This window comes from Equus caballus, chromosome 27 (assembly GCF_041296265.1).
Source record: "Equus caballus isolate H_3958 breed thoroughbred chromosome 27, TB-T2T, whole genome shotgun sequence".
Lineage (NCBI taxonomy): Eukaryota > Metazoa > Chordata > Mammalia > Perissodactyla > Equidae > Equus > Equus caballus.
The window spans coordinates 205558-219740 of NC_091710.1; positions in this window are offsets into that span (position 1 = coordinate 205558).

Here is a 14183-nt window from a genome sequence, read left to right on the forward strand (position 1 = left end):
TAGAGCTGAAAGGCACAACATGCAGGCTTCTTTCCAAAGGGCGAGTTGGGCCCCACAGCATCTTGCTTCCAGCTCTTTGGGAAGCTAAGAAACAACTCGCTCTGCACAGTGCTCTTACAGCTTACCGGGAACATCTCTTCCAAAGGCCTGTGAAACGCAGATTCCTTGCAGGCCTGATGTGGCTGAAGTAGGACTTCTGCTCTGGGTGTGCTACTTTGCCCTAGAGCTGAAAGGCACAACGTGCAGGCTTCTTTCCAAAGGGCGAGTTGGGCCCCACAGCATCTTGCTTCCAGCTCTTTGGGAAGCAAAGAAACAACTCGCTCTGCACAGTGCTCTTACAGCCTACCGGGAACATCTCTTCCAAAGGCCTGTGAAACGCAGTTTCTTCCCAGCCCTGATGTGGCTGAAGTAGAACTTCTGCTCTGCCGGGTCCTACATGGCGCTAGAGCTGCAAGGCACAAAGTCCTGCCTTGTTTCCACAAGGGTAGACAAGTCCCTCAGGTCCAGCTTCCAGCTCTTTCGGCAGCTAAGAAACAACTCGCTCTGCACAGTGCTCTTACAGCCTACCGGGAACATCTCTTCCAAAGGCCTGTGAAACGCAGTTTCTTTGCAAGCCTGATCTGGCTGAAGTAGGACTTCTGCTCTGGGTGTGCTACATTGCCCTAGAGCTGAAAGGCACTACGTGCAGGCTTCTTTCCAAAGGGCGAGTTGGGCCCCACAGCATCTTGCTTCCAGCTCTTTGGGTAGCTAACAAACAACTCGCTCTGCACAGTGCTCTTACAGCCTACCGGGAGCATCTCTTCCAAAGGCCTGTGAAACGCAGTTTCTTTGCAGGCCTGATCTGGCTGAAGTAGGACTTCTGCTCTGGGGGTGCCACATGGCCCTAGAGCTGAAAGGCACAACGTGCAGGCTTCTTTCCAAAGGGCGAGTTGGGCCGCAGAGCATCTTGCTTCCAGCTCTTTGGGAAGCGAAGAAACCACTCGCTGTGCACAGTGCTCTTACAGCCTACCGGGAACATCTCTTCCAAAGGCCTGTGAAACGCAGTTTCTTTGCAGGCCTGATCTGGCTGAAGTAGAATTTCTGCTCTGGGTGTGCCACATGGCCCTAGAGCTGAAAGGCACAACGTGCAGGCTTCTTTCCAAAGGGAGAGTTGGGCCCCACAGCATCTTGCTTCCAGCTCTTTGGGAAGCGAAGAAACCACTCGCTCTGCACAGTGCTCTTACAGACTACCGGGAACATCTCTTCCAAAGGCCTGTGAAACGCAGTTTCTTTGCAGGCCTGATCTGGCTGAAGTAGAATTTCTGCTCTGGGTGTGCCACATGGCCCTAGAGCTGAAAGGCACAACATGCTGGCTTCTTTCAAAAGGGCGTGTTGGGTCCCAACGCCTCTTGCTTCCAGCTCTTTGGGAAGCTAAGAAACAACTCGCTCTGCAGACCTCTCTTACAGCCAACCGGGAGCATCTCTTGCAAAGGCCTGAGAAATGCAGTTTCTTTGCAGGCCTTATCTCGCTGAGGTAGAACTGCTGCTATGCCGTGTCCCACATTGGCCTAGAGTTGCAAGGCTCAAAGTCCTGCCTTGACTCCTCAAGGGCAGACAGGCCCCTCAGCGTGGGGAGTCCACCTCTTTGGGCAGCTAAGAAACAACTTGCTCTGCACTGGTGTTTTACAGCCTACAGGGAACGAGTCTTACAAAGGCCTGCGAAACGCTGTTTCTTCCCAGCCCTGATGTGGCTGAAGTAGAACTTCTGCTCTGCCGGGTCCTACATGGCGCTAGAGCTGCAAGGCACAAAGTCCTGCCTTGTTTCCACAAGGGTAGACAAGTCCCTCAGGTCCAGCTTCCAGCTCTTTCGGCAGCTAAGAAACAACTCGCTCTGCACAGTGCTCTTACAGCCTACCGGGAACATCTCTTCCAAAGGCCTGTGAAACGCAGTTTCTTTGCAGGCCTGATCTGGCTGAAGTAGAATTTCTGCTCTGGGTGTGCCACATGGCCCTGGAGCTGAAAGGCACAACGAGCAGGCTTCTTTCCAAAGGGCGTGTTGGGCCCCAAAGCCTCTTCCTTCCAGCTCTTTGGGAAGCTAAGAAACAACTCGCTCTGCACACTGCTCTTAGAGCCTACCGGGAACATCTCTTCCAAAGGCCTGTGAAACGCAGTTTCTTTGCAGGCCTGATCTGGCTGAAGTAGGACTTCTGCTCTGGGTGTGCTACTTTGCCCTAGAGCTCAAAGGCACAACGTGCAGGCTTCTTTCCAAAGGGCGAGTTGGGCCCCACAGCATCTTGCTTCCAGCTCTTTGGGAAGCGAAGAAACAACTCGCTCTGCACAGTGCTCTTACAGCCTACCGGGAACATCTCTTCCAAAGGCCTGTGAAACGCAGTTTCTTCCCAGCCCTGATCAGGCTGAAGTAGAACTTCTGCTCTGCCGGGTCCTACATGGCGCTAGAGCTGCAAGGCACAAAGTCCTGCCTTGTTTCCACAAGGGTAGACAAGTCCCTCAGGTCCAGCTTCCAGCTCTTTCGGCAGCTAAGAAACAACTCGCTGTGCAGAGTGCTCTTACAGCCTACCGGGAACATCTCTTACAAAGGCCTGTGAAACGCAGTTTCTTTGCAGGCCTGATCTGGCTGAAGTAGAACTTCTGCTCTGGGTGTGCTACGTTGCCCTGGAGCTGAAAGGCACAATCCGCAGGCTTCTTTCCAAAGGGCGAGTTGGGCCCCAAAGCATCTTCCTTCCAGCTCTTTGGGAAGCTAAGAAACAACTGGCTCTGCAGACCTCTCTTACAGCCAACTGGGAGCATCTCTTGCAAAGGCCTGAGAAATGCAGTTTCTTTGCAGCCCTTATCTCGCTGAGGTAGAACTGCTGCTATGCCATATCCTACCTTGGCCTAGAGTTGCAAGGCTCAAAGTCCTGCCTTGACTCCTCAAGGGCAGACAGGCCCCACAGCGTGGGGCTTCCACCTCTTTAGGCCGCTAAGAAACAACTTGCTCTGCACTGGTGGTTTACAGCCTACAGGGAACGAGTCTTACAAAGGCCTGAGAAATGCAGTTTATTCCCAGCCCTGATCTGGCTGAAGTAGAACTTCTGCTCTGCCGGGTCCTACATGGCGCTAGATCTGCAAGGCGCAAAGTCCTGCCTTGATTCCACAAGGGTAGACAAGTCCCTCAGGTCCAACATCCAGCTCTTTCGGCAGCTAAGAAACAACTCGCTCTGCATAGGGCTCTTACAGCCTACCGGGAACATGTCTTACAAAGGACTGCGAAACACAGTTTCTTTGCAGGCCTGATCTGGCTGAAGTAAGTCTTCTGGTCTGGGTGTGCTACTTTGCCCTAGAGCTGAAAGGCACAACGTGCAGGCTTCTTTCCAAAGGGCGAGTTGGGCCCCACAGCATCTTGCTTCCAGCTCTTGGGGAACCTAAGAAACAACTCGCTCTGCACAGTGCTCTTACAGCCTAGTGGGAACATCTCTTCCAAACGCCCGTGAAATGCAGTTTCTTTGAAGGCCTGATCTGGCTGATGTAGGACTTCTTGTCTGGGTGTGCTACTTTGCCCTAGAGCTGAAAGGCACAACGTGCAGGTTTCTTTCCAAAGGGCGAGTTGGGCCCCACAGCATCTTGCTTCCAGCTCTTTGGGAACATAAGAAACCACTCGCTCTGCAGAGTGCTCTTACGGCCAACCGGGAACATCTCTTCCAAAGGCCTGTGAAACGCAGTTTCTTTGCAGGCCTGATCTGGCTGAAGTAGGACTTCTGCTCTCCGTGTGCTACTTTGCCCTAGAGCTGAAAGGCGCAACGTGCAGGCTACTTTCCAAAGGGCGAGTTGGGCCCCACAGCATCTTGCTTCCAGCTCTTTGGGAAGCGAAGAAACAACTCGCTCTGCACAGTGCTCTTACAGCCTACCGGGAACATCTCTTCCAAAGGCCTGTGAAACGCAGTTTCTTCCCAGCACTGATCAGGCTGAAGTAGAACTTCTCCTCTGCCGGGTCCTACATGGCGCTAGAGCTGCAAGGCACAAAGTCTTGCCTTGTTTCCGCAAGGGTAGACAAGTCCCTCAGGTCCAGATTCCAGCTCTTTCGGCAGCTAAGAAACAACTCGCTCTGCACAGTGCTCTTACAGCCTACCGGGAACATCTCTTCCAAAGGCCTGTGAAACGCAGTTTCTTTGCAAGCCTGATCTGGCTGAAGTAGGACTTCTGCTCTGGGTGTGCTACATTGCCCTGGAGCTGAAAGGCACTACGTGCAGGCTTCTTTCCAAAGGGCGAGTTGGGCCCCACAGCATCTTGCTTCCAGCTCTTTGGGAAGCTAACAAACAACTCGCTCTGCACAGTGCTCTCACAGCTTACCGGGAGCATCTCTTCCAAAGGCCTGTGAAACGCAGTTTCTTTGCAGGCCTGATCTGGCTGAAGTAGAACTTTGCTCTGGGTGTGCCACATTTCCCTAGAGCTGAAAGGCACAACGTGCAGGCTTCTTTCCAAAGGGCGAGTTGGGCCTCAGAGCATCTTGCTTCCAGCTCTTTGGGAAGCGAAGAAACCACTCGCTCTGCACAGTGCTCTTACAGCCTACCGGGAACATCTCTTCCAAAGGCCTGTGAAACGCAGTTTCTTTGCAGGCCTGATCTGGCTGAAGTAGAATTTCTGCTCTGGGTGTGCCACATGGCCCTAGAGCTGAAAGGCACAACATGCAGGCTTCTTTCCAAAGGGCGAGTTGGGCCCCACAGCATCTTGCTTCCAGCTCTTTGGGAAGCTAAGAAACAACTCGCTCTGCACAGTGCTCTTACAGCTTACCGGGAACATCTCTTCCAAAGGCCTGTGAAACGCAGATTCCTTGCAGGCCTGATGTGGCTGAAGTAGGACTTCTGCTCTGGGTGTGCTACTTTGCCCTAGAGCTGAAAGGCACAACGTGCAGGCTTCTTTCCAAAGGGCGAGTTGGGCCCCACAGCATCTTGCTTCCAGCTCTTTGGGAAGCGAAGAAACAACTCGCTCTGCACAGTGCTCTTACAGCCTACCGGGAACATCTCTTCCAAAGGCCTGTGAAACGCAGTTTCTTCCCAGCCCTGATCTGGCTGAAGTAGAACTTCTGCTCTGCCGGGTCCTACATGGCGCTAGAGCTGCAAGGCACAAAGTCTTTCCTTGTTTCCGCAAGGGTAGACAAGTCCCTCAGGTCCAGATTCCAGGTCTTTCGGCCGCTAAGAAACAACTCGCTCTGCACAGTGCTCTTACAGCCTACCGGGAACATCTCTTACAAAGGCCTGTGAAACGCAGTTCCTTTGCAGGCCTGATCTGGCTGAAGTGGAACTTCTGCTCTGGGTGTGCCACATGGCCCTAGAGCTGAAAGGCACAACGTGCAGGCTTCTTTCCAAAGGGAGAGTTGGGCCCCACAGCATCTTGCTTCCAGCTCTTTGGGAAGCTAAGAAACAACTCGCTCTGCACAGTGCTCTTACAGACTACCGGGAACATCTCTTCCAAAGGCCTGTGAACCGCAGTTTCTTTGCAGGCCTGATCTGGCTGAAGTAGAACTTCTACTCTGGGTGTGCCACATGGCCCTAGAGCTGAAAGGCACAACGTGCAGGCTTCTTTCCAAAGGGCGTGTTGGGCCCCAAAGCCTCTTGCTTCCAGCTCTTTGGGAAGCTAAGAAACAACTCGCTCTGCAGACCTCTCTTACAGCCAACCGGGAGCATCTCTTGCAAAGGCCTGAGAAATGCAGTTTCTTTGCAGGCCTTATCTCGCTGAGGTAGAACTGCTGCTATGCCGTGTCCTACATCGGCCTAGAGTTGCAAGGCTCAAAGTCCTGCCTTGACTCCTCAAGGGCAGATACGCCCCACAGCGTGGGGCTTCCACCTCTTTGGGCAGCTAAGAAACAACTTGCTCTGCACTGGTGTTTTACAGCCTACAGGGAACGAGTCTTACAAAGGCCTGCGAAACGCAGTTTCTTCCCAGCCCTGATGTGGCTGAAGTAGAACTTCTGCTCTGCCGGGTCCTACATGGCGCTAGAGCTGCAAGGCACAAAGTCCTGCCTTGATTCCACAAGGGTAGACAAGTCCCTCAGGTCCAGCTTCCAGCTCTTTCGGCAGCTAAGAAACAACTCGCTCTGCACAGTGCTCTTACAGCCTACCGGGAACATCTCTTCCAAAGGCCTGTGAAACGCAGTTTCTTTGCAAGCCTGATCTGGCTGAAGTAGGACTTCTGCTCTGGGTGTGCTACATTGCCCTAGAGCTGAAAGGCACTACGTGCAGGCTTCTTTCCAAAGGGCGAGTTGGGCCCCACAGCATCTTGCTTCCAGCTCTTTGGGAAGCTAACAAACCACTCGCTCTGCACAGTGCTCTTACAGCCTACCGGGAGCATCTCTTCCAAAGGCCTGTGAAACGCAGTTTCTTTGCAGGCCTGATCTGGCTGAAGTAGGACTTCTGCTCTGGGTGTGCCACATGGCCCTAGAGCTGAAAGGCACAACGTGCAGGCTTCTTTCCAAAGGGCGAGTTGGGCCGCAGAGCATCTTGCTTCCAGCTCTTTGGGAAGCGAAGAAACCACTCGCTCTGCACAGTGCTCTTACAGCCTACCGGGAACATCTCTTCCAAAGGCCTGTGAAACGCAGTTTCTTTGCAGGCCTGATCTGGCTGAAGTAGAATTTCTGCTCTGGGTGTGCCACATGGCCCTAGAGCTGAAAGGCACAACATGCAGGCTTCTTTCCAAAGGGCGAGTTGGGCCCCACAGCATCTTGCTTCCAGCTCTTTGGGAAGCTAAGAAACAACTCGCTCTGCACAGTGCTCTTACAGCTTACCGGGAACATCTCTTCCAAAGGCCTGTGAAACGCAGATTCCTTGCAGGCCTGATGTGGCTGAAGTAGGACTTCTGCTCTGGGTGTGCTACTTTGCCCTAGAGCTGAAAGGCACAACGTGCAGGCTTCTTTCCAAAGGGCGAGTTGGGCCCCACAGCATCTTGCTTCCAGCTCTTTGGGAAGCAAAGAAACAACTCGCTCTGCACAGTGCTCTTACAGCCTACCGGGAACATCTCTTCCAAAGGCCTGTGAAACGCAGTTTCTTCCCAGCCCTGATGTGGCTGAAGTAGAACTTCTGCTCTGCCGGGTCCTACATGGCGCTAGAGCTGCAAGGCACAAAGTCCTGCCTTGTTTCCACAAGGGTAGACAAGTCCCTCAGGTCCAGCTTCCAGCTCTTTCGGCAGCTAAGAAACAACTCGCTCTGCACAGTGCTCTTACAGCCTACCGGGAACATCTCTTCCAAAGGCCTGTGAAACGCAGTTTCTTTGCAAGCCTGATCTGGCTGAAGTAGGACTTCTGCTCTGGGTGTGCTACATTGCCCTAGAGCTGAAAGGCACTACGTGCAGGCTTCTTTCCAAAGGGCGAGTTGGGCCCCACAGCATCTTGCTTCCAGCTCTTTGGGTAGCTAACAAACAACTCGCTCTGCACAGTGCTCTTACAGCCTACCGGGAGCATCTCTTCCAAAGGCCTGTGAAACGCAGTTTCTTTGCAGGCCTGATCTGGCTGAAGTAGGACTTCTGCTCTGGGGGTGCCACATGGCCCTAGAGCTGAAAGGCACAACGTGCAGGCTTCTTTCCAAAGGGCGAGTTGGGCCGCAGAGCATCTTGCTTCCAGCTCTTTGGGAAGCGAAGAAACCACTCGCTGTGCACAGTGCTCTTACAGCCTACCGGGAACATCTCTTCCAAAGGCCTGTGAAACGCAGTTTCTTTGCAGGCCTGATCTGGCTGAAGTAGAATTTCTGCTCTGGGTGTGCCACATGGCCCTAGAGCTGAAAGGCACAACGTGCAGGCTTCTTTCCAAAGGGAGAGTTGGGCCCCACAGCATCTTGCTTCCAGCTCTTTGGGAAGCGAAGAAACCACTCGCTCTGCACAGTGCTCTTACAGACTACCGGGAACATCTCTTCCAAAGGCCTGTGAAACGCAGTTTCTTTGCAGGCCTGATCTGGCTGAAGTAGAATTTCTGCTCTGGGTGTGCCACATGGCCCTAGAGCTGAAAGGCACAACATGCTGGCTTCTTTCAAAAGGGCGTGTTGGGCCCCAACGCCTCTTGCTTCCAGCTCTTTGGGAAGCTAAGAAACAACTCGCTCTGCAGACCTCTCTTACAGCCAACCGGGAGCATCTCTTGCAAAGGCCTGAGAAATGCAGTTTCTTTGCAGGCCTTATCTCGCTGAGGTAGAACTGCTGCTATGCCGTGTCCCACATTGGCCTAGAGTTGCAAGGCTCAAAGTCCTGCCTTGACTCCTCAAGGGCAGACAGGCCCCTCAGCGTGGGGAGTCCACCTCTTTGGGCAGCTAAGAAACAACTTGCTCTGCACTGGTGTTTTACAGCCTACAGGGAACGAGTCTTACAAAGGCCTGCGAAACGCTGTTTCTTCCCAGCCCTGATGTGGCTGAAGTAGAACTTCTGCTCTGCCGGGTCCTACATGGCGCTAGAGCTGCAAGGCACAAAGTCCTGCCTTGTTTCCACAAGGGTAGACAAGTCCCTCAGGTCCAGCTTCCAGCTCTTTCGGCAGCTAAGAAACAACTCGCTCTGCACAGTGCTCTTACAGCCTACCGGGAACATCTCTTCCAAAGGCCTGTGAAACGCAGTTTCTTTGCAGGCCTGATCTGGCTGAAGTAGAATTTCTGCTCTGGGTGTGCCACATGGCCCTGGAGCTGAAAGGCACAACGAGCAGGCTTCTTTCCAAAGGGCGTGTTGGGCCCCAAAGCCTCTTCCTTCCAGCTCTTTGGGAAGCTAAGAAACAACTCGCTCTGCACACTGCTCTTAGAGCCTACCGGGAACATCTCTTCCAAAGGCCTGTGAAACGCAGTTTCTTTGCAGGCCTGATCTGGCTGAAGTAGGACTTCTGCTCTGGGTGTGCTACTTTGCCCTAGAGCTCAAAGGCACAACGTGCAGGCTTCTTTCCAAAGGGCGAGTTGGGCCCCACAGCATCTTGCTTCCAGCTCTTTGGGAAGCGAAGAAACAACTCGCTCTGCACAGTGCTCTTACAGCCTACCGGGAACATCTCTTCCAAAGGCCTGTGAAACGCAGTTTCTTCCCAGCCCTGATCAGGCTGAAGTAGAACTTCTGCTCTGCCGGGTCCTACATGGCGCTAGAGCTGCAAGGCACAAAGTCCTGCCTTGTTTCCACAAGGGTAGACAAGTCCCTCAGGTCCAGCTTCCAGCTCTTTCGGCAGCTAAGAAACAACTCGCTCTGCACAGTGCTCCTACAGCCTACCGGGAACATCTCTTACAAAGGCCTGTGAAACGCAGTTTCTTTGCAGGCCTGATCTGGCTGAAGTAGAACTTCTGCTCTGGGTGTGCTACGTTGCCCTGGAGCTGAAAGGCACAATCCGCAGGCTTCTTTCCAAAGGGCGAGTTGGGCCCCACAGCATCTTCCTTCCAGCTCTTTGGGAAGCTAAGAAACAACTGGCTCTGCAGACCTCTCTTACAGCCAACTGGGAGCATCTCTTGCAAAGGCCTGAGAAATGCAGTTTCTTTGCAGACCTTATCTCGCTGAGGTAGAACTGCTGCTATGCCATATCCTACCTTGGCCTAGAGTTGCAAGGCTCAAAGTCCTGCCTTGACTCCTCAAGGGCAGACAGGCCCCACAGCGTGGGGCTTCCACCTCTTTAGGCCGCTAAGAAACAACTTGCTCTGCACTGGTGGTTTACAGCCTACAGGGAACGAGTCTTACAAAGGCCTGTGAAATGCAGTTTATTCCAAGCCCTCATGTGGCTGAAGTAGAACTTCTGCTCTGCCGGGTCCTACATGGCGCTAGATCTGCAAGGCGCAAAGTCCTGCCTTGATTCCACAAGGGTAGACAAGTCCCTCAGGTCCAACATCCAGCTCTTTCGGCAGCTAAGAAACAACTCGCTCTGCATAGGGCTCCTACAGCCTACCGGGAACATGTCTTACAAAGGACTGCGAAACACAGTTTCTTTGCAGGCCTGATCTGGCTGAAGTAAGTCTTCTGGTCTGGGTGTGCTACTTTGCCCTAGAGCTGAAAGGCACAACGTGCAGGCTTCTTTCCAAAGGGCGAGTTGGGCCCCACAGCATCTTGCTTCCAGCTCTTGGGGAACCTAAGAAACAACTCGCTCTGCACAGTGCTCTTACAGCCTAGTGGGAACATCTCTTCCAAACGCCCGTGAAATGCAGTTTCTTTGAAGGCCTGATCTGGCTGATGTAGGACTTCTTGTCTGGGTGTGCTACTTTGCCCTAGAGCTGAAAGGCACAACGTGCAGGTTTCTTTCCAAAGGGCGAGTTGGGCCCCACAGCATCTTGCTTCCAGCTCTTTGGGAACATAAGAAACCACTCGCTCTGCAGAGTGCTCTTACGGCCAACCGGGAACATCTCTTCCAAAGGCCTGTGAAACGCAGTTTCTTTGCAGGCCTGATCTGGCTGAAGTAGGACTTCTGCTCTCCGTGTGCTACTTTGCCCTAGAGCTGAAAGGCGCAACGTGCAGGCTACTTTCCAAAGGGCGAGTTGGGCCCCACAGCATCTTGCTTCCAGCTCTTTGGGAAGCGAAGAAACAACTCGCTCTGCACAGTGCTCTTACAGCCTACCGGGAACATCTCTTCCAAAGGCCTGTGAAACGCAGTTTCTTCCCAGCACTGATCAGGCTGAAGTAGAACTTCTCCTCTGCCGGGTCCTACATGGCGCTAGAGCTGCAAGGCACAAAGTCTTGCCTTGTTTCCGCAAGGGTAGACAAGTCCCTCAGGTCCAGATTCCAGCTCTTTCGGCAGCTAAGAAACAACTCGCTCTGCACAGTGCTCTTACAGCCTACCGGGAACATCTCTTCCAAAGGCCTGTGAAACGCAGTTTCTTTGCAAGCCTGATCTGGCTGAAGTAGGACTTCTGCTCTGGGTGTGCTACATTGCCCTGGAGCTGAAAGGCACTACGTGCAGGCTTCTTTCCAAAGGGCGAGTTGGGCCCCACAGCATCTTGCTTCCAGCTCTTTGGGAAGCTAACAAACAACTCGCTCTGCACAGTGCTCTCACAGCTTACCGGGAGCATCTCTTCCAAAGGCCTGTGAAACGCAGTTTCTTTGCAGGCCTGATCTGGCTGAAGTAGAACTTTGCTCTGGGTGTGCCACATTTCCCTAGAGCTGAAAGGCACAACGTGCAGGCTTCTTTCCAAAGGGCGAGTTGGGCCTCAGAGCATCTTGCTTCCAGCTCTTTGGGAAGCGAAGAAACCACTCGCTCTGCACAGTGCTCTTACAGCCTACCGGGAACATCTCTTCCAAAGGCCTGTGAAACGCAGTTTCTTTGCAGGCCTGATCTGGCTGAAGTAGAATTTCTGCTCTGGGTGTGCCACATGGCCCTAGAGCTGAAAGGCACAACATGCAGGCTTCTTTCCAAAGGGCGAGTTGGGCCCCACAGCATCTTGCTTCCAGCTCTTTGGGAAGCTAAGAAACAACTCGCTCTGCACAGTGCTCTTACAGCTTACCGGGAACATCTCTTCCAAAGGCCTGTGAAACGCAGATTCCTTGCAGGCCTGATGTGGCTGAAGTAGGACTTCTGCTCTGGGTGTGCTACTTTGCCCTAGAGCTGAAAGGCACAACGTGCAGGCTTCTTTCCAAAGGGCGAGTTGGGCCCCACAGCATCTTGCTTCCAGCTCTTTGGGAAGCAAAGAAACAACTCGCTCTGCACAGTGCTCTTACAGCCTACCGGGAACATCTCTTCCAAAGGCCTGTGAAACGCAGTTTCTTCCCAGCCCTGATCTGGCTGAAGTAGAACTTCTGCTCTGCCGGGTCCTACATGGCGCTAGAGCTGCAAGGCACAAAGTCTTTCCTTGTTTCCGCAAGGGTAGACAAGTCCCTCAGGTCCAGATTCCAGGTCTTTCGGCCGCTAAGAAACAACTCGCTCTGCACAGTGCTCTTACAGCCTACCGGGAACATCTCTTACAAAGGCCTGTGAAACGCAGTTCCTTTGCAGGCCTGATCTGGCTGAAGTGGAACTTCTGCTCTGGGTGTGCCACATGGCCCTAGAGCTGAAAGGCACAACGTGCAGGCTTCTTTCCAAAGGGAGAGTTGGGCCCCACAGCATCTTGCTTCCAGCTCTTTGGGAAGCTAAGAAACAACTCGCTCTGCACAGTGCTCTTACAGACTACCGGGAACATCTCTTCCAAAGGCCTGTGAACCGCAGTTTCTTTGCAGGCCTGATCTGGCTGAAGTAGAACTTCTACTCTGGGTGTGCCACATGGCCCTAGAGCTGAAAGGCACAACGTGCAGGCTTCTTTCCAAAGGGCGTGTTGGGCCCCAAAGCCTCTTGCTTCCAGCTCTTTGGGAAGCTAAGAAACAACTCGCTCTGCAGACCTCTCTTACAGCCAACCGGGAGCATCTCTTGCAAAGGCCTGAGAAATGCAGTTTCTTTGCAGGCCTTATCTCGCTGAGGTAGAACTGCTGCTATGCCGTGTCCTACATCGGCCTAGAGTTGCAAGGCTCAAAGTCCTGCCTTGACTCCTCAAGGGCAGATACGCCCCACAGCGTGGGGCTTCCACCTCTTTGGGCAGCTAAGAAACAACTTGCTCTGCACTGGTGTTTTACAGCCTACAGGGAACGAGTCTTACAAAGGCCTGTGAAACGCAGTTTCTTCCCAGCCCTGATGTGGCTGAAGTAGAACTTCTGCTCTGCCGGGTCCTACATGGCGCTAGAGCTGCAAGGCACAAAGTCCTGCCTTGATTCCACAAGGGTAGACAAGTCCCTCAGGTCCAGCTTCCAGCTCTTTCGGCAGCTAAGAAACAACTCGCTCTGCACAGTGCTCTTACAGCCTACCGGGAACATCTCTTCCAAAGGCCTGTGAAACGCAGTTTCTTTGCAAGCCTGATCTGGCTGAAGTAGGACTTCTGCTCTGGGTGTGCTACATTGCCCTAGAGCTGAAAGGCACTACGTGCAGGCTTCTTTCCAAAGGGCGAGTTGGGCCCCACAGCATCTTGCTTCCAGCTCTTTGGGAAGCTAACAAACCACTCGCTCTGCACAGTGCTCTTACAGCCTACCGGGAGCATCTCTTCCAAAGGCCTGTGAAACGCAGTTTCTTTGCAGGCCTGATCTGGCTGAAGTAGGACTTCTGCTCTGGGTGTGCCACATGGCCCTAGAGCTGAAAGGCACAACGTGCAGGCTTCTTTCCAAAGGGCGAGTTGGGCCGCAGAGCATCTTGCTTCCAGCTCTTTGGGAAGCGAAGAAACCACTCGCTGTGCACAGTGCTCTTACAGCCTACCGGGAACATCTCTTCCAAAGGCCTGTGAAACGCAGTTTCTTTGCAGGCCTGATCTGGCTGAAGTAGAATTTCTGCTCTGGGTGTGCCACATGGCCCTAGAGCTGAAAGGCACAACATGCAGGCTTCTTTCCAAGGGGCGTTTTGGGCCCCAAAGCCTCTTTCTTCCAGCTCTTTGGGAAGCTAAGAAACAACTCGCTCTGCAGACCTCTCTTACAGCCAACCGTGAGCATCTCTTGCAAAGGCCTGAGAAATGCAGTTTCCTTGCAGGCCTTATCTCGCTGAGGTAGAACTGCTGCTATGCCGTGTCCCACATTGGCCTAGAGTTGCAAGGCTCAAAGTCCTGCCTTGACTCCTCAAGGGCAGACAGGCCCCTCAGCGTGGGGAGTCCACCTCTTTGGGCAGCTAAGAAACAACTTGCTCTGCACTGGTGTTTTACAGCCTACAGGGAACGAGTCTTACAAAGGCCTGCGAAACGCTGTTTCTTCCCAGCCCTGATGTGGCTGAAGTAGAACTTCTGCTCTGCCGGGTCCTACATGGCGCTAGAGCTGCAAGGCACAAAGTCCTGCCTTGTTTCCACAAGGGTAGACAAGTCCCTCAGGTCCAGCTTCCAGCTCTTTCGGCAGCTAAGAAACAACTCGCTCTGCACAGTGCTCTTACAGCCTACCGGGAACATCTCTTACAAAGGCCTGCGAAATGCAGTTTCTTTGCAGGCCTGATCTGGCTGAAGTAGAACTTCTGCTCTGGGTGTGCTACATTGCCCTGGAGCTGAAAGGCGCAATCCGCAGGCTTCTTTCCAAACGGCGTGTTGGGCCCCACAGCATCTTCCTTCCAGCTCTTTGGGAAGCTAAGAAACAACTGGCTCTGCAGACCTCTCTTACAGCCAACTGGGACCATCTCTTGCAAAGGCCCGAGAAATGCAGTTTCTTTGCAGACCTTATCTCGCTGAGGTAGAACTGCTGCTATGCCATATCCTACCTTGGCCTAGAGTTGCAAGGCTCAAAGTCCTGCCTTGACT